The sequence below is a fragment of the Phyllobates terribilis genome, unplaced genomic scaffold (assembly GCF_046119375.1).
Source record: "Phyllobates terribilis strain yellow unplaced genomic scaffold, ASM4611937v1 Scaffold_1__5_contigs__length_1240528914, whole genome shotgun sequence".
Lineage (NCBI taxonomy): Eukaryota > Metazoa > Chordata > Amphibia > Anura > Dendrobatidae > Phyllobates > Phyllobates terribilis.
In genome coordinates, this window is record NW_027362761.1 from 534,708,435 (window position 1) to 534,724,241 (window position 15,807).

Sequence of the window (15,807 nt, forward strand, 5' to 3'; positions counted from 1 at the left end):
TGTTTGTTGGACTTGGCGCCCCCTGCCTGCTGCTGGGGATTGATCTGCTCGTTTGCATCTCATTCACTTGGTGACGACATGGCTCCCTCTGCTCTTCTGCAGGTGTCGGGACTAGCGCCCCAACATGCTGGATTTGCAGCGAACCAAAGGCATGCTTTGGAGCACACGAGGCAACGCCGTGTTCCAGGGAGAGCGCGAGCGGCCGAAAGCCTCCTCCTGCGCAGGCACGCTCAAGGGTGGCCACTTGCAGCGTCCCCATCTCGCGGCCGGAGCTGGAGTTGTGAGTGGCCCGCCGGTGCACAGCTGTCTGCCGTTCGGTCGGTCGACCCGAAGCAGCTGCTGGGCCTGCCCTTGAGCCTCCTCCACCGTGCGTCCTCCTGGCCGCAGCTGAGTGAGTCACGACAGGGTGCCAGCAGAGGGTGGCAGCTGCAGAGCTCTAGCTGCCTGCCTGTTCCCGGCCGCAGCGACGTAGTGCTTGGGAGCAGCCGCCCCTATATGCAAATGATCAGGCTGCTGCTGCTGTGCATCTTGGACGGTTTTCCGCTTGAGCTCGGCCTGCCCTCTGGGGGACGGACGGGGCGTCAGCTGCGCCTTGAGCGCCCGGCGTCACCCACTCGGGGAGCGTCCGTGCAGGCGCCGCCGGGCCACACCACCCCTTACTTTTGGTGCACGAGACTCCGCGATGCTGGGGGGCTGCGCCAGAGGGGCGCTCGTCGGCCCGGCGGGCTCCAACTCATACTTACCTGGCAGGGGAGATACCATGATCACTAAGGTGGTTCTCCCAGGGTGAGGCTCATCCATTGCACTCCGGGTGTGCTGACCCCTGCGATTTCCCCAAATGCGGGAAACTCGACTGCATAATTTGTGGTAGTGGGCGACTGCGTTCGCGCTTTCCCCTGATTTCCTCCGGTCAATGACAGAACAGTGCTTTGGGAATGATGAGAAGTTCGGAGAGGTGGACGTGGCCTTTGGCTCCCCCTTGTGGGCCTACGCCGCCACCTTCTCCCTGCCCTGGCTAAGAAGGGACGAGTTGCTTGCTTTTTTGTTGGCTTGGGGCCTTTTGCCTTTGCTTTGTGCTTTGTTTGTTGGACTTGGCGCCCCCTGCCTGCTGCTGGGGATTGATCTGCTCGTTTGCATCTCATTCACTTGGTGACGACATGGCTCCCTCTGCTCTTCTGCAGGTGTCGGGACTAGCGCCCCAACATGCTGGATTTGCAGCGAACCAAAGGCATGCTTTGGAGCACACGAGGCAACGCCGTGTTCCAGGGAGAGCGCGAGCGGCCGAAAGCCTCCTCCTGCGCAGGCACGCTCAAGGGTGGCCACTTGCAGCGTCCCCATCTCGCGGCCGGAGCTGGAGTTGTGAGTGGCCCGCCGGTGCACAGCTGTCTGCCGTTCGGTCGGTCGACCCGAAGCAGCTGCTGGGCCTGCCCTTGAGCCTCCTCCACCGTGCGTCCTCCTGGCCGCAGCTGAGTGAGTCACGACAGGGTGCCAGCAGAGGGTGGCAGCTGCAGAGCTCTAGCTGCCTGCCTGTTCCCGGCCGCAGCGACGTAGTGCTTGGGAGCAGCCGCCCCTATATGCAAATGATCAGGCTGCTGCTGCTGTGCATCTTGGACGGTTTTCCGCTTGAGCTCGGCCTGCCCTCTGGGGGACAGACGGGGCGTCAGCTGCGCCTTGAGCGCCCGGCGTCACCCACTCGGGGAGCGTCCGTGCAGGCGCCGCCGGGCCACACCACCCCTTACTTTTGGTGCACGAGACTCCGCGATGCTGGGGGGCTGCGCCAGAGGGGCGCTCGTCGGCCCGGCGGGCTCCAACTCATACTTACCTGGCAGGGGAGATACCATGATCACTAAGGTGGTTCTCCCAGGGTGAGGCTCATCCATTGCACTCCGGGTGTGCTGACTCCTGCGATTTCCCCAAATGCGGGAAACTCGACTGCATAATTTGTGGTAGTGGGGGACTGCGTTTGCGCTTTCCCCTGATTTCCTCCGGTCAATGACAGAACAGTGCTTTGGGAATGATGAGAAGCTCGGAGAGGTGGACGTGGCCTTTGGCTCCCCCTTGTGGGCCTACGCCGCCACCTTCTCCCTGCCCTGGCTAAGAAGGGACGAGTTGCTTGCTTCTTTGTTGGCTTGGGGCCTTTTGCCTTTGCTTTGTGCTTTGTTTGTTGGACTTGGCGCCCCCTGCCTGCTGCTGGGGATTGATCTGCTCGTTTGCATCTCATTCACTTGGTGACGACATGGCTCCCTCTGCTCTTCTGCAGGTGTCGGGACTAGCGCCCCAACATGCTGGATTTGCAGCGAACCAAAGGCATGCTTTGGAGCACACGAGGCAACGCCGTGTTCCAGGGAGAGCGCGAGCGGCCGAAAGCCTCCTCCTGCGCAGGCACGCTCAAGGGTGGCCACTTGCAGCGTCCCCATCTCGCGGCCGGAGCTGGAGTTGTGAGTGGCCCGCCGGTGCACAGCTGTCTGCCGTTCGGTCGGTCGACCCGAAGCAGCTGCTGGGCCTGCCCTTGAGCCTCCTCCACCGTGCGTCCTCCTGGCCGCAGCTGAGTGAGTCACGACAGGGTGCCAGCAGAGGGTGGCAGCTGCAGAGCTCTAGCTGCCTGCCTGTTCCCGGCCGCAGCGACGTAGTGCTTGGGAGCAGCCGCCCCTATATGCAAATGATCAGGCTGCTGCTGCTGTGCATCTTGGACGGTTTTCCGCTTGAGCTCGGCCTGCCCTCTGGGGGACAGACGGGGCGTCAGCTGCGCCTTGAGCGCCCGGCGTCACCCACTCGGGGAGCGTCCGTGCAGGCGCCGCCGGGCCGCACCACCCCTTACTTTTGGTGCACGAGACTCCGCGATGCTGGGGGGCTGCGCCAGAGGGGCGCTCGTCGGCCCGGCGGGCTCCAACTCATACTTACCTGGCAGGGGAGATACCATGATCACTAAGGTGGTTCTCCCAGGCTGAGGCTCATCCATTGCACTCCGGGTGTGCTGACCCCTGCGATTTCCCCAAATGCGGGAAACTCGACTGCATAATTTGTGGTAGTGGGGGACTGCATTCGCGCTTTCCCCTGATTTCCTCCGGTCAATGACAGAACAGTGCTTTGGGAATGATGAGAAGCTCGGAGAGGTGGACGTGGCCTTTGGCTCCCCCTTGTGGGCCTACGCCGCCACCTTCTCCCTGCCCTGGCTAAGAAGGGACGAGTTGCTTGCTTCTTTGTTGGCTTGGGGCCTTTTGCCTTTGCTTTGTGCTTTGTTTGTTGGACTTGGCGCCCCCTGCCTGCTGCTGGGGATTGATCTGCTCGTTTGCATCTCATTCACTTGGTGACGACATGGCTCCCTCTGCTCTTCTGCAGGTGTCGGGACTAGCGCCCCAACATGCTGGATTTGCAGCGAACCAAAGGCATGCTTTGGAGCACACGAGGCAACGCCGTGTTCCAGGGAGAGCGCGAGCGGCCGAAAGCCTCCTCCTGCGCAGGCACGCTCAAGGGTGGCCACTTGCAGCGTCCCCATCTCGCGGCCGGAGCTGGAGTTGTGAGTGGCCCGCCGGTGCACAGCTGTCTGCCGTTCGGTCGGTCGACCCGAAGCAGCTGCTGGGCCTGCCCTTGAGCCTCCTCCACCGTGCGTCCTCCTGGCCGCAGCTGAGTGAGTCACGACAGGGTGCCAGCAGAGGGTGGCAGCTGCAGAGCTCTAGCTGCCTGCCTGTTCCCGGCCGCAGCGACGTAGTGCTTGGGAGCAGCCGCCCCTATATGCAAATGATCAGGCTGCTGCTGCTGTGCATCTTGGACGGTTTTCCGCTTGAGCTCGGCCTGCCCTCTGGGGGACGGACGGGGCGTCAGCTGCGCCTTGAGCGCCCGGCGTCACCCACTCGGGGAGCGTCCGTGCAGGCGCCGCCGGGCCACACCACCCCTTACTTTTGGTGCACGAGACTCCGCGATGCTGGGGGGCTGCGCCAGAGGGGCGCTCGTCGGCCCGGCGGGCTCCAACTCATACTTACCTGGCAGGGGAGATACCGTGATCACTAAGGTGGTTCTCCCAGGGTGAGGCTCATCCATTGCACTCCGGGTGTGCTGACTCCTGCGATTTCCCCAAATGCGGGAAACTCGACTGCATAATTTGTGGTAGTGGGGGACTGCGTTTGCGCTTTCCCCTGATTTCCTCCGGTCAATGACAGAACAGTGCTTTGGGAATGATGAGAAGCTCGGAGAGGTGGACGTGGCCTTTGGCTCCCCCTTGTGGGCCTACGCCGCCACCTTCTCCCTGCCCTGGCTAAGAAGGGACGAGTTGCTTGCTTCTTTGTTGGCTTGGGGCCTTTTGCCTTTGCTTTGTGCTTTGTTTGTTGGACTTGGCGCCCCCTGCCTGCTGCTGGGGATTGATCTGCTCGTTTGCATCTCATTCACTTGGTGACGACATGGCTCCCTCTGCTCTTCTGCAGGTGTCGGGACTAGCGCCCCAACATGCTGGATTTGCAGCGAACCAAAGGCATGCTTTGGAGCACACGAGGCAACGCCGTGTTCCAGGGAGAGCGCGAGCGGCCGAAAGCCTCCTCCTGCGCAGGCACGCTCAAGGGTGGCCACTTGCAGCGTCCCCATCTCGCGGCCGGAGCTGGAGTTGTGAGTGGCCCGCCGGTGCACAGCTGTCTGCCGTTCGGTCGGTCGACCCGAAGCAGCTGCTGGGCCTGCCCTTGAGCCTCCTCCACCGTGCGTCCTCCTGGCCGCAGCTGAGTGAGTCACGACAGGGTGCCAGCAGAGGGTGGCAGCTGCAGAGCTCTAGCTGCCTGCCTGTTCCCGGCCGCAGCGACGTAGTGCTTGGGAGCAGCCGCCCCTATATGCAAATGATCAGGCTGCTGCTGCTGTGCATCTTGGACGGTTTTCCGCTTGAGCTCGGCCTGCCCTCTGGGGGACAGACGGGGCGTCAGCTGCGCCTTGAGCGCCCGGCGTCACCCACTCGGGGAGCGTCCGTGCAGGCGCCGCCGGGCCGCACCACCCCTTACTTTTGGTGCACGAGACTCCGCGATGCTGGGGGGCTGCGCCAGAGGGGCGCTCGTCGGCCCGGCGGGCTCCAACTCATACTTACCTGGCAGGGGAGATACCATGATCACTAAGGTGGTTCTCCCAGGGTGAGGCTCATCCATTGCACTCCGGGTGTGCTGACCCCTGCGATTTCCCCAAATGCGGGAAACTCGACTGCATAATTTGTGGTAGTGGGGGACTGCATTCGCGCTTTCCCCTGATTTCCTCCGGTCAATGACAGAACAGTGCTTTGGGAATGATGAGAAGCTCGGAGAGGTGGACGTGGCCTTTGGCTCCCCCTTGTGGGCCTACGCCGCCACCTTCTCCCTGCCCTGGCTAAGAAGGGACGAGTTGCTTGCTTCTTTGTTGGCTTGGGGCCTTTTGCCTTTGCTTTGTGCTTTGTTTGTTGGACTTGGCGCCCCCTGCCTGCTGCTGGGGATTGATCTGCTCGTTTGCATCTCATTCACTTGGTGACGACATGGCTCCCTCTGCTCTTCTGCAGGTGTCGGGACTAGCGCCCCAACATGCTGGATTTGCAGCGAACCAAAGGCATGCTTTGGAGCACACGAGGCAACGCCGTGTTCCAGGGAGAGCGCGAGCGGCCGAAAGCCTCCTCCTGCGCAGGCACGCTCAAGGGTGGCCACTTGCAGCGTCCCCATCTCGCGGCCGGAGCTGGAGTTGTGAGTGGCCCGCCGGTGCACAGCTGTCTGCCGTTCGGTCGGTCGACCCGAAGCAGCTGCTGGGCCTGCCCTTGAGCCTCCTCCACCGTGCGTCCTCCTGGCCGCAGCTGAGTGAGTCACGACAGGGTGCCAGCAGAGGGTGGCAGCTGCAGAGCTCTAGCTGCCTGCCTGTTCCCGGCCGCAGCGACGTAGTGCTTGGGAGCAGCCGCCCCTATATGCAAATGATCAGGCTGCTGCTGCTGTGCATCTTGGACGGTTTTCCGCTTGAGCTCGGCCTGCCCTCTGGGGGACAGACGGGGCGTCAGCTGCGCCTTGAGCGCCCGGCGTCACCCACTCGGGGAGCGTCCGTGCAGGCGCCGCCGGGCCACACCACCCCTTACTTTTGGTGCACGAGACTCCGCGATGCTGGGGGGCTGCGCCAGAGGGGCGCTCGTCGGCCCGGCGGGCTCCAACTCATACTTACCTGGCAGGGGAGATACCATGATCACTAAGGTGGTTCTCCCAGGGTGAGGCTCATCCATTGCACTCCGGGTGTGCTGACCCCTGCGATTTCCCCAAATGCGGGAAACTCGACTGCATAATTTGTGGTAGTGGGGGACTGCGTTCGCGCTTTCCCCTGATTTCCTCCGGTCAATGACAGAACAGTGCTTTGGGAATGATGAGAAGCTCGGAGAGGTGGACGTGGCCTTTGGCTCCCCCTTGTGGGCCTACGCCGCCACCTTCTCCCTGCCCTGGCTAAGAAGGGACGAGTTGCTTGCTTCTTTGTTGGCTTGGGGCCTTTTGCCTTTGCTTTGTGCTTTGTTTGTTGGACTTGGCGCCCCCTGCCTGCTGCTGGGGATTGATCTGCTCGTTTGCATCTCATTCACTTGGTGACGACATGGCTCCCTCTGCTCTTCTGCAGGTGTCGGGACTAGCGCCCCAACATGCTGGATTTGCAGCGAACCAAAGGCATGCTTTGGAGCACACGAGGCAACGCCGTGTTCCAGGGAGAGCGCGAGCGGCCGAAAGCCTCCTCCTGCGCAGGCACGCTCAAGGGTGGCCACTTGCAGCGTCCCCATCTCGCGGCCGGAGCTGGAGTTGTGAGTGGCCCGCCGGTGCACAGCTGTCTGCCGTTCGGTCGGTCGACCCGAAGCAGCTGCTGGGCCTGCCCTTGAGCCTCCTCCACCGTGCGTCCTCCTGGCCGCAGCTGAGTGAGTCACGACAGGGTGCCAGCAGAGGGTGGCAGCTGCAGAGCTCTAGCTGCCTGCCTGTTCCCGGCCGCAGCGACGTAGTGCTTGGGAGCAGCCGCCCCTATATGCAAATGATCAGGCTGCTGCTGCTGTGCATCTTGGACGGTTTTCCGCTTGAGCTCGGCCTGCCCTCTGGGGGACAGACGGGGCGTCAGCTGCGCCTTGAGCGCCCGGCGTCACCCACTCGGGGAGCGTCCGTGCAGGCGCCGCCGGGCCACACCACCCCTTACTTTTGGTGCACGAGACTCCGCGATGCTGGGGGGCTGCGCCAGAGGGGCGCTCGTCGGCCCGGCGGGCTCCAACTCATACTTACCTGGCAGGGGAGATACCATGATCACTAAGGTGGTTCTCCCAGGGTGAGGCTCATCCATTGCACTCCGGGTGTGCTGACCCCTGCGATTTCCCCAAATGCGGGAAACTCGACTGCATAATTTGTGGTAGTGGGGGACTGCGTTCGCGCTTTCCCCTGATTTCCTCCGGTCAATGACAGAACAGTGCTTTGGGAATGATGAGAAGCTCGGAGAGGTGGACGTGGCCTTTGGCTCCCCCTTGTGGGCCTACGCCGCCACCTTCTCCCTGCCCTGGCTAAGAAGGGACGAGTTGCTTGCTTCTTTGTTGGCTTGGGGCCTTTTGCCTTTGCTTTGTGCTTTGTTTGTTGGACTTGGCGCCCCCTGCCTGCTGCTGGGGATTGATCTGCTCGTTTGCATCTCATTCACTTGGTGACGACATGGCTCCCTCTGCTCTTCTGCAGGTGTCGGGACTAGCGCCCCAACATGCTGGATTTGCAGCGAACCAAAGGCATGCTTTGGAGCACACGAGGCAACGCCGTGTTCCAGGGAGAGCGCGAGCGGCCGAAAGCCTCCTCCTGCGCAGGCACGCTCAAGGGTGGCCACTTGCAGCGTCCCCATCTCGCGGCCGGAGCTGGAGTTGTGAGTGGCCCGCCGGTGCACAGCTGTCTGCCGTTCGGTCGGTCGACCCGAAGCAGCTGCTGGGCCTGCCCTTGAGCCTCCTCCACCGTGCGTCCTCCTGGCCGCAGCTGAGTGAGTCACGACAGGGTGCCAGCAGAGGGTGGCAGCTGCAGAGCTCTAGCTGCCTGCCTGTTCCCGGCCGCAGCGACGTAGTGCTTGGGAGCAGCCGCCCCTATATGCAAATGATCAGGCTGCTGCTGCTGTGCATCTTGGACGGTTTTCCGCTTGAGCTCGGCCTGCCCTCTGGGGGACAGACGGGGCGTCAGCTGCGCCTTGAGCGCCCGGCGTCACCCACTCGGGGAGCGTCCGTGCAGGCGCCGCCGGGCCACACCACCCCTTACTTTTGGTGCACGAGACTCCGCGATGCTGGGGGGCTGCGCCAGAGGGGCGCTCGTCGGCCCGGCGGGCTCCAACTCATACTTACCTGGCAGGGGAGATACCATGATCACTAAGGTGGTTCTCCCAGGGTGAGGCTCATCCATTGCACTCCGGGTGTGCTGACCCCTGCGATTTCCCCAAATGCGGGAAACTCGACTGCATAATTTGTGGTAGTGGGGGACTGCGTTCGCGCTTTCCCCTGATTTCCTCCGGTCAATGACAGAACAGTGCTTTGGGAATGATGAGAAGCTCGGAGAGGTGGACGTGGCCTTTGGCTCCCCCTTGTGGGCCTACGCCGCCACCTTCTCCCTGCCCTGGCTAAGAAGGGACGAGTTGCTTGCTTCTTTGTTGGCTTGGGGCCTTTTGCCTTTGCTTTGTGCTTTGTTTGTTGGACTTGGCGCCCCCTGCCTGCTGCTGGGGATTGATCTGCTCGTTTGCATCTCATTCACTTGGTGACGACATGGCTCCCTCTGCTCTTCTGCAGGTGTCGGGACTAGCGCCCCAACATGCTGGATTTGCAGCGAACCAAAGGCATGCTTTGGAGCACACGAGGCAACGCCGTGTTCCAGGGAGAGCGCGAGCGGCCGAAAGCCTCCTCCTGCGCAGGCACGCTCAAGGGTGGCCACTTGCAGCGTCCCCATCTCGCGGCCGGAGCTGGAGTTGTGAGTGGCCCGCCGGTGCACAGCTGTCTGCCGTTCGGTCGGTCGACCCGAAGCAGCTGCTGGGCCTGCCCTTGAGCCTCCTCCACCGTGCGTCCTCCTGGCCGCAGCTGAGTGAGTCACGACAGGGTGCCAGCAGAGGGTGGCAGCTGCAGAGCTCTAGCTGCCTGCCTGTTCCCGGCCGCAGCGACGTAGTGCTTGGGAGCAGCCGCCCCTATATGCAAATGATCAGGCTGCTGCTGCTGTGCATCTTGGACGGTTTTCCGCTTGAGCTCGGCCTGCCCTCTGGGGGACAGACGGGGCGTCAGCTGCGCCTTGAGCGCCCGGCGTCACCCACTCGGGGAGCGTCCGTGCAGGCGCCGCCGGGCCACACCACCCCTTACTTTTGGTGCACGAGACTCCGCGATGCTGGGGGGCTGCGCCAGAGGGGCGCTCGTCGGCCCGGCGGGCTCCAACTCATACTTACCTGGCAGGGGAGATACCATGATCACTAAGGTGGTTCTCCCAGGGTGAGGCTCATCCATTGCACTCCGGGTGTGCTGACCCCTGCGATTTCCCCAAATGCGGGAAACTCGACTGCATAATTTGTGGTAGTGGGGGACTGCGTTCGCGCTTTCCCCTGATTTCCTCCGGTCAATGACAGAACAGTGCTTTGGGAATGATGAGAAGCTCGGAGAGGTGGACGTGGCCTTTGGCTCCCCCTTGTGGGCCTACGCCGCCACCTTCTCCCTGCCCTGGCTAAGAAGGGACGAGTTGCTTGCTTCTTTGTTGGCTTGGGGCCTTTTGCCTTTGCTTTGTGCTTTGTTTGTTGGACTTGGCGCCCCCTGCCTGCTGCTGGGGATTGATCTGCTCGTTTGCATCTCATTCACTTGGTGACGACATGGCTCCCTCTGCTCTTCTGCAGGTGTCGGGACTAGCGCCCCAACATGCTGGATTTGCAGCGAACCAAAGGCATGCTTTGGAGCACACGAGGCAACGCCGTGTTCCAGGGAGAGCGCGAGCGGCCGAAAGCCTCCTCCTGCGCAGGCACGCTCAAGGGTGGCCACTTGCAGCGTCCCCATCTCGCGGCCGGAGCTGGAGTTGTGAGTGGCCCGCCGGTGCACAGCTGTCTGTCGTTCGGTCGGTCGACCCGAAGCAGCTGCTGGGCCTGCCCTTGAGCCTCCTCCACCGTGCGTCCTCCTGGCCGCAGCTGAGTGAGTCACGACAGGGTGCCAGCAGAGGGTGGCAGCTGCAGAGCTCTAGCTGCCTGCCTGTTCCCGGCCGCAGCGACGTAGTGCTTGGGAGCAGCCGCCCCTATATGCAAATGATCAGGCTGCTGCTGCTGTGCATCTTGGACGGTTTTCCGCTTGAGCTCGGCCTGCCCTCTGGGGGACAGACGGGGCGTCAGCTGCGCCTTGAGCGCCCGGCGTCACCCACTCGGGGAGCGTCCGTGCAGGCGCCGCCGGGCCACACCACCCCTTACTTTTGGTGCACGAGACTCCGCGATGCTGGGGGGCTGCGCCAGAGGGGCGCTCGTCGGCCCGGCGGGCTCCAACTCATACTTACCTGGCAGGGGAGATACCATGATCACTAAGGTGGTTCTCCCAGGGTGAGGCTCATCCATTGCACTCCGGGTGTGCTGACCCCTGCGATTTCCCCAAATGCGGGAAACTCGACTGCATAATTTGTGGTAGTGGGGGACTGCGTTCGCGCTTTCCCCTGATTTCCTCCGGTCAATGACAGAACAGTGCTTTGGGAATGATGAGAAGCTCGGAGAGGTGGACGTGGCCTTTGGCTCCCCCTTGTGGGCCTACGCCGCCACCTTCTCCCTGCCCTGGCTAAGAAGGGACGAGTTGCTTGCTTCTTTGTTGGCTTGGGGCCTTTTGCCTTTGCTTTGTGCTTTGTTTGTTGGACTTGGCGCCCCCTGCCTGCTGCTGGGGATTGATCTGCTCGTTTGCATCTCATTCACTTGGTGACGACATGGCTCCCTCTGCTCTTCTGCAGGTGTCGGGACTAGCGCCCCAACATGCTGGATTTGCAGCGAACCAAAGGCATGCTTTGGAGCACACGAGGCAACGCCGTGTTCCAGGGAGAGCGCGAGCGGCCGAAAGCCTCCTCCTGCGCAGGCACGCTCAAGGGTGGCCACTTGCAGCGTCCCCATCTCGCGGCCGGAGCTGGAGTTGTGAGTGGCCCGCCGGTGCACAGCTGTCTGCCGTTCGGTCGGTCGACCCGAAGCAGCTGCTGGGCCTGCCCTTGAGCCTCCTCCACCGTGCGTCCTCCTGGCCGCAGCTGAGTGAGTCACGACAGGGTGCCAGCAGAGGGTGGCAGCTGCAGAGCTCTAGCTGCCTGCCTGTTCCCGGCCGCAGCGACGTAGTGCTTGGGAGCAGCCGCCCCTATATGCAAATGATCAGGCTGCTGCTGCTGTGCATCTTGGACGGTTTTCCGCTTGAGCTCGGCCTGCCCTCTGGGGGACAGACGGGGCGTCAGCTGCGCCTTGAGCGCCCGGCGTCACCCACTCGGGGAGCGTCCGTGCAGGCGCCGCCGGGCCACACCACCCCTTACTTTTGGTGCACGAGACTCCGCGATGCTGGGGGGCTGCGCCAGAGGGGCGCTCGTCGGCCCGGCGGGCTCCAACTCATACTTACCTGGCAGGGGAGATACCATGATCACTAAGGTGGTTCTCCCAGGGTGAGGCTCATCCATTGCACTCCGGGTGTGCTGACCCCTGCGATTTCCCCAAATGCGGGAAACTCGACTGCATAATTTGTGGTAGTGGGGGACTGCGTTCGCGCTTTCCCCTGATTTCCTCCGGTCAATGACAGAACAGTGCTTTGGGAATGATGAGAAGCTCGGAGAGGTGGACGTGGCCTTTGGCTCCCCCTTGTGGGCCTACGCCGCCACCTTCTCCCTGCCCTGGCTAAGAAGGGACGAGTTGCTTGCTTCTTTGTTGGCTTGGGGCCTTTTGCCTTTGCTTTGTGCTTTGTTTGTTGGACTTGGCGCCCCCTGCCTGCTGCTGGGGATTGATCTGCTCGTTTGCATCTCATTCACTTGGTGACGACATGGCTCCCTCTGCTCTTCTGCAGGTGTCGGGACTAGCGCCCCAACATGCTGGATTTGCAGCGAACCAAAGGCATGCTTTGGAGCACACGAGGCAACGCCGTGTTCCAGGGAGAGCGCGAGCGGCCGAAAGCCTCCTCCTGCGCAGGCACGCTCAAGGGTGGCCACTTGCAGCGTCCCCATCTCGCGGCCGGAGCTGGAGTTGTGAGTGGCCCGCCGGTGCACAGCTGTCTGCCGTTCGGTCGGTCGACCCGAAGCAGCTGCTGGGCCTGCCCTTGAGCCTCCTCCACCGTGCGTCCTCCTGGCCGCAGCTGAGTGAGTCACGACAGGGTGCCAGCAGAGGGTGGCAGCTGCAGAGCTCTAGCTGCCTGCCTGTTCCCGGCCGCAGCGACGTAGTGCTTGGGAGCAGCCGCCCCTATATGCAAATGATCAGGCTGCTGCTGCTGTGCATCTTGGACGGTTTTCCGCTTGAGCTCGGCCTGCCCTCTGGGGGACAGACGGGGCGTCAGCTGCGCCTTGAGCGCCCGGCGTCACCCACTCGGGGAGCGTCCGTGCAGGCGCCGCCGGGCCACACCACCCCTTACTTTTGGTGCACGAGACTCCGCGATGCTGGGGGGCTGCGCCAGAGGGGCGCTCGTCGGCCCGGCGGGCTCCAACTCATACTTACCTGGCAGGGGAGATACCATGATCACTAAGGTGGTTCTCCCAGGGTGAGGCTCATCCATTGCACTCCGGGTGTGCTGACCCCTGCGATTTCCCCAAATGCGGGAAACTCGACTGCATAATTTGTGGTAGTGGGGGACTGCGTTCGCGCTTTCCCCTGATTTCCTCCGGTCAATGACAGAACAGTGCTTTGGGAATGATGAGAAGCTCGGAGAGGTGGACGTGGCCTTTGGCTCCCCCTTGTGGGCCTACGCCGCCACCTTCTCCCTGCCCTGGCTAAGAAGGGACGAGTTGCTTGCTTCTTTGTTGGCTTGGGGCCTTTTGCCTTTGCTTTGTGCTTTGTTTGTTGGACTTGGCGCCCCCTGCCTGCTGCTGGGGATTGATCTGCTCGTTTGCATCTCATTCACTTGGTGACGACATGGCTCCCTCTGCTCTTCTGCAGGTGTCGGGACTAGCGCCCCAACATGCTGGATTTGCAGCGAACCAAAGGCATGCTTTGGAGCACACGAGGCAACGCCGTGTTCCAGGGAGAGCGCGAGCGGCCGAAAGCCTCCTCCTGCGCAGGCACGCTCAAGGGTGGCCACTTGCAGCGTCCCCATCTCGCGGCCGGAGCTGGAGTTGTGAGTGGCCCGCCGGTGCACAGCTGTCTGCCGTTCGGTCGGTCGACCCGAAGCAGCTGCTGGGCCTGCCCTTGAGCCTCCTCCACCGTGCGTCCTCCTGGCCGCAGCTGAGTGAGTCACGACAGGGTGCCAGCAGAGGGTGGCAGCTGCAGAGCTCTAGCTGCCTGCCTGTTCCCGGCCGCAGCGACGTAGTGCTTGGGAGCAGCCGCCCCTATATGCAAATGATCAGGCTGCTGCTGCTGTGCATCTTGGACGGTTTTCCGCTTGAGCTCGGCCTGCCCTCTGGGGGACAGACGGGGCGTCAGCTGCGCCTTGAGCGCCCGGCGTCACCCACTCGGGGAGCGTCCGTGCAGGCGCCGCCGGGCCACACCACCCCTTACTTTTGGTGCACGAGACTCCGCGATGCTGGGGGGCTGCGCCAGAGGGGCGCTCGTCGGCCCGGCGGGCTCCAACTCATACTTACCTGGCAGGGGAGATACCATGATCACTAAGGTGGTTCTCCCAGGGTGAGGCTCATCCATTGCACTCCGGGTGTGCTGACCCCTGTGATTTCCCCAAATGCGGGAAACTCGACTGCATAATTTGTGGTAGTGGGGGACTGCGTTCGCGCTTTCCCCTGATTTCCTCCGGTCAATGACAGAACAGTGCTTTGGGAATGATGAGAAGCTCGGAGAGGTGGACGTGGCCTTTGGCTCCCCCTTGTGGGCCTACGCCGCCACCTTCTCCCTGCCCTGGCTAAGAAGGGACGAGTTGCTTGCTTCTTTGTTGGCTTGGGGCCTTTTGCCTTTGCTTTGTGCTTTGTTTGTTGGACTTGGCGCCCCCTGCCTGCTGCTGGGGATTGATCTGCTCGTTTGCATCTCATTCACTTGGTGACGACATGGCTCCCTCTGCTCTTCTGCAGGTGTCGGGACTAGCGCCCCAACATGCTGGATTTGCAGCGAACCAAAGGCATGCTTTGGAGCACACGAGGCAACGCCGTGTTCCAGGGAGAGCGCGAGCGGCCGAAAGCCTCCTCCTGCGCAGGCACGCTCAAGGGTGGCCACTTGCAGCGTCCCCATCTCGCGGCCGGAGCTGGAGTTGTGAGTGGCCCGCCGGTGCACAGCTGTCTGCCGTTCGGTCGGTCGACCCGAAGCAGCTGCTGGGCCTGCCCTTGAGCCTCCTCCACCGTGCGTCCTCCTGGCCGCAGCTGAGTGAGTCACGACAGGGTGCCAGCAGAGGGTGGCAGCTGCAGAGCTCTAGCTGCCTGCCTGTTCCCGGCCGCAGCGACGTAGTGCTTGGGAGCAGCCGCCCCTATATGCAAATGATCAGGCTGCTGCTGCTGTGCATCTTGGACGGTTTTCCGCTTGAGCTCGGCCTGCCCTCTGGGGGACAGACGGGGCGTCAGCTGCGCCTTGAGCGCCCGGCGTCACCCACTCGGGGAGCGTCCGTGCAGGCGCCGCCGGGCCACACCACCCCTTACTTTTGGTGCACGAGACTCCGCGATGCTGGGGGGCTGCGCCAGAGGGGCGCTCGTCGGCCCGGCGGGCTCCAACTCATACTTACCTGGCAGGGGAGATACCATGATCACTAAGGTGGTTCTCCCAGGGTGAGGCTCATCCATTGCACTCCGGGTGTGCTGACCCCTGCGATTTCCCCAAATGCGGGAAACTCGACTGCATAATTTGTGGTAGTGGGGGACTGCGTTCGCGCTTTCCCCTGATTTCCTCCGGTCAATGACAGAACAGTGCTTTGGGAATGATGAGAAGCTCGGAGAGGTGGACGTGGCCTTTGGCTCCCCCTTGTGGGCCTACGCCGCCACCTTCTCCCTGCCCTGGCTAAGAAGGGACGAGTTGCTTGCTTCTTTGTTGGCTTGGGGCCTTTTGCCTTTGCTTTGTGCTTTGTTTGTTGGACTTGGCGCCCCCTGCCTGCTGCTGGGGATTGATCTGCTCGTTTGCATCTCATTCACTTGGTGACGACATGGCTCCCTCTGCTCTTCTGCAGGTGTCGGGACTAGCGCCCCAACATGCTGGATTTGCAGCGAACCAAAGGCATGCTTTGGAGCACACGAGGCAACGCCGTGTTCCAGGGAGAGCGCGAGCGGCCGAAAGCCTCCTCCTGCGCAGGCACGCTCAAGGGTGGCCACTTGCAGCGTCCCCATCTCGCGGCCGGAGCTGGAGTTGTGAGTGGCCCGCCGGTGCACAGCTGTCTGCCGTTCGGTCGGTCGACCCGAAGCAGCTGCTGGGCCTGCCCTTGAGCCTCCTCCACCGTGCGTCCTCCTGGCCGCAGCTGAGTGAGTCACGACAGGGTGCCAGCAGAGGGTGGCAGCTGCAGAGCTCTAGCTGCCTGCCTGTTCCCGGCCGCAGCGACGTAGTGCTTGGGAGCAGCCGCCCCTATATGCAAATGATCAGGCTGCTGCTGCTGTGCATCTTGGACGGTTTTCCGCTTGAGCTCGGCCTGCCCTCTGGGGGACAGACGGGGCGTCAGCTGCGCCTTGAGCGCCCGGCGTCACCCACTCGGGGAGCGTCCGTGCAGGCGCCGCCGGGCCACACCACCCCTTACTTTTGGTGCACGAGACTCCGCGATGCTGGGGGGCTGCGCCA

General features: G+C 62.7%; 14 non-coding genes across 14 annotated transcripts; all 14 read left to right on the plus strand.

The window, feature by feature from the left end:
* Positions 1–735: 735 nt before the first annotated feature.
* On the plus strand, positions 736–899 carry LOC141174451 (U1 spliceosomal RNA). The gene has a single exon (XR_012252884.1). It is a non-coding gene; the product is annotated as a U1 spliceosomal RNA (small nuclear RNA).
* Positions 900–1,814: 915 nt separating this feature from the next.
* LOC141174305 (U1 spliceosomal RNA) lies at positions 1,815–1,978 on the plus strand. The gene has a single exon (XR_012252843.1). It is a non-coding gene; the product is annotated as a U1 spliceosomal RNA (small nuclear RNA).
* A 915-nt stretch (positions 1,979–2,893) lies between these two features.
* LOC141174551 (U1 spliceosomal RNA) lies at positions 2,894–3,057 on the plus strand. The gene has a single exon (XR_012252908.1). It is a non-coding gene; the product is annotated as a U1 spliceosomal RNA (small nuclear RNA).
* Positions 3,058–3,972: 915 nt separating this feature from the next.
* LOC141174391 (U1 spliceosomal RNA) lies at positions 3,973–4,136 on the plus strand. The gene has a single exon (XR_012252872.1). It is a non-coding gene; the product is annotated as a U1 spliceosomal RNA (small nuclear RNA).
* Positions 4,137–5,051: 915 nt separating this feature from the next.
* LOC141174356 (U1 spliceosomal RNA) lies at positions 5,052–5,215 on the plus strand. Its single transcript, XR_012252856.1, has one exon. It is a non-coding gene; the product is annotated as a U1 spliceosomal RNA (small nuclear RNA).
* Positions 5,216–6,130: 915 nt separating this feature from the next.
* On the plus strand, positions 6,131–6,294 carry LOC141173999 (U1 spliceosomal RNA). Its single transcript, XR_012252740.1, has one exon. It is a non-coding gene; the product is annotated as a U1 spliceosomal RNA (small nuclear RNA).
* Positions 6,295–7,209: 915 nt separating this feature from the next.
* LOC141174005 (U1 spliceosomal RNA) lies at positions 7,210–7,373 on the plus strand. Its single transcript, XR_012252741.1, has one exon. It is a non-coding gene; the product is annotated as a U1 spliceosomal RNA (small nuclear RNA).
* Positions 7,374–8,288: 915 nt separating this feature from the next.
* Positions 8,289–8,452, plus strand: LOC141174010 (U1 spliceosomal RNA). The gene has a single exon (XR_012252742.1). It is a non-coding gene; the product is annotated as a U1 spliceosomal RNA (small nuclear RNA).
* Positions 8,453–9,367: 915 nt separating this feature from the next.
* Positions 9,368–9,531, plus strand: LOC141174016 (U1 spliceosomal RNA). Its single transcript, XR_012252747.1, has one exon. It is a non-coding gene; the product is annotated as a U1 spliceosomal RNA (small nuclear RNA).
* Positions 9,532–10,446: 915 nt separating this feature from the next.
* LOC141174023 (U1 spliceosomal RNA) lies at positions 10,447–10,610 on the plus strand. Its single transcript, XR_012252753.1, has one exon. It is a non-coding gene; the product is annotated as a U1 spliceosomal RNA (small nuclear RNA).
* Positions 10,611–11,525: 915 nt separating this feature from the next.
* Positions 11,526–11,689, plus strand: LOC141174028 (U1 spliceosomal RNA). The gene has a single exon (XR_012252754.1). It is a non-coding gene; the product is annotated as a U1 spliceosomal RNA (small nuclear RNA).
* Positions 11,690–12,604: 915 nt separating this feature from the next.
* LOC141174030 (U1 spliceosomal RNA) lies at positions 12,605–12,768 on the plus strand. The gene has a single exon (XR_012252755.1). It is a non-coding gene; the product is annotated as a U1 spliceosomal RNA (small nuclear RNA).
* Positions 12,769–13,683: 915 nt separating this feature from the next.
* Positions 13,684–13,847, plus strand: LOC141174247 (U1 spliceosomal RNA). Its single transcript, XR_012252831.1, has one exon. It is a non-coding gene; the product is annotated as a U1 spliceosomal RNA (small nuclear RNA).
* Positions 13,848–14,762: 915 nt separating this feature from the next.
* Positions 14,763–14,926, plus strand: LOC141174034 (U1 spliceosomal RNA). Its single transcript, XR_012252756.1, has one exon. It is a non-coding gene; the product is annotated as a U1 spliceosomal RNA (small nuclear RNA).
* The last annotated feature ends 881 nt before the right edge of the window (positions 14,927–15,807 follow it).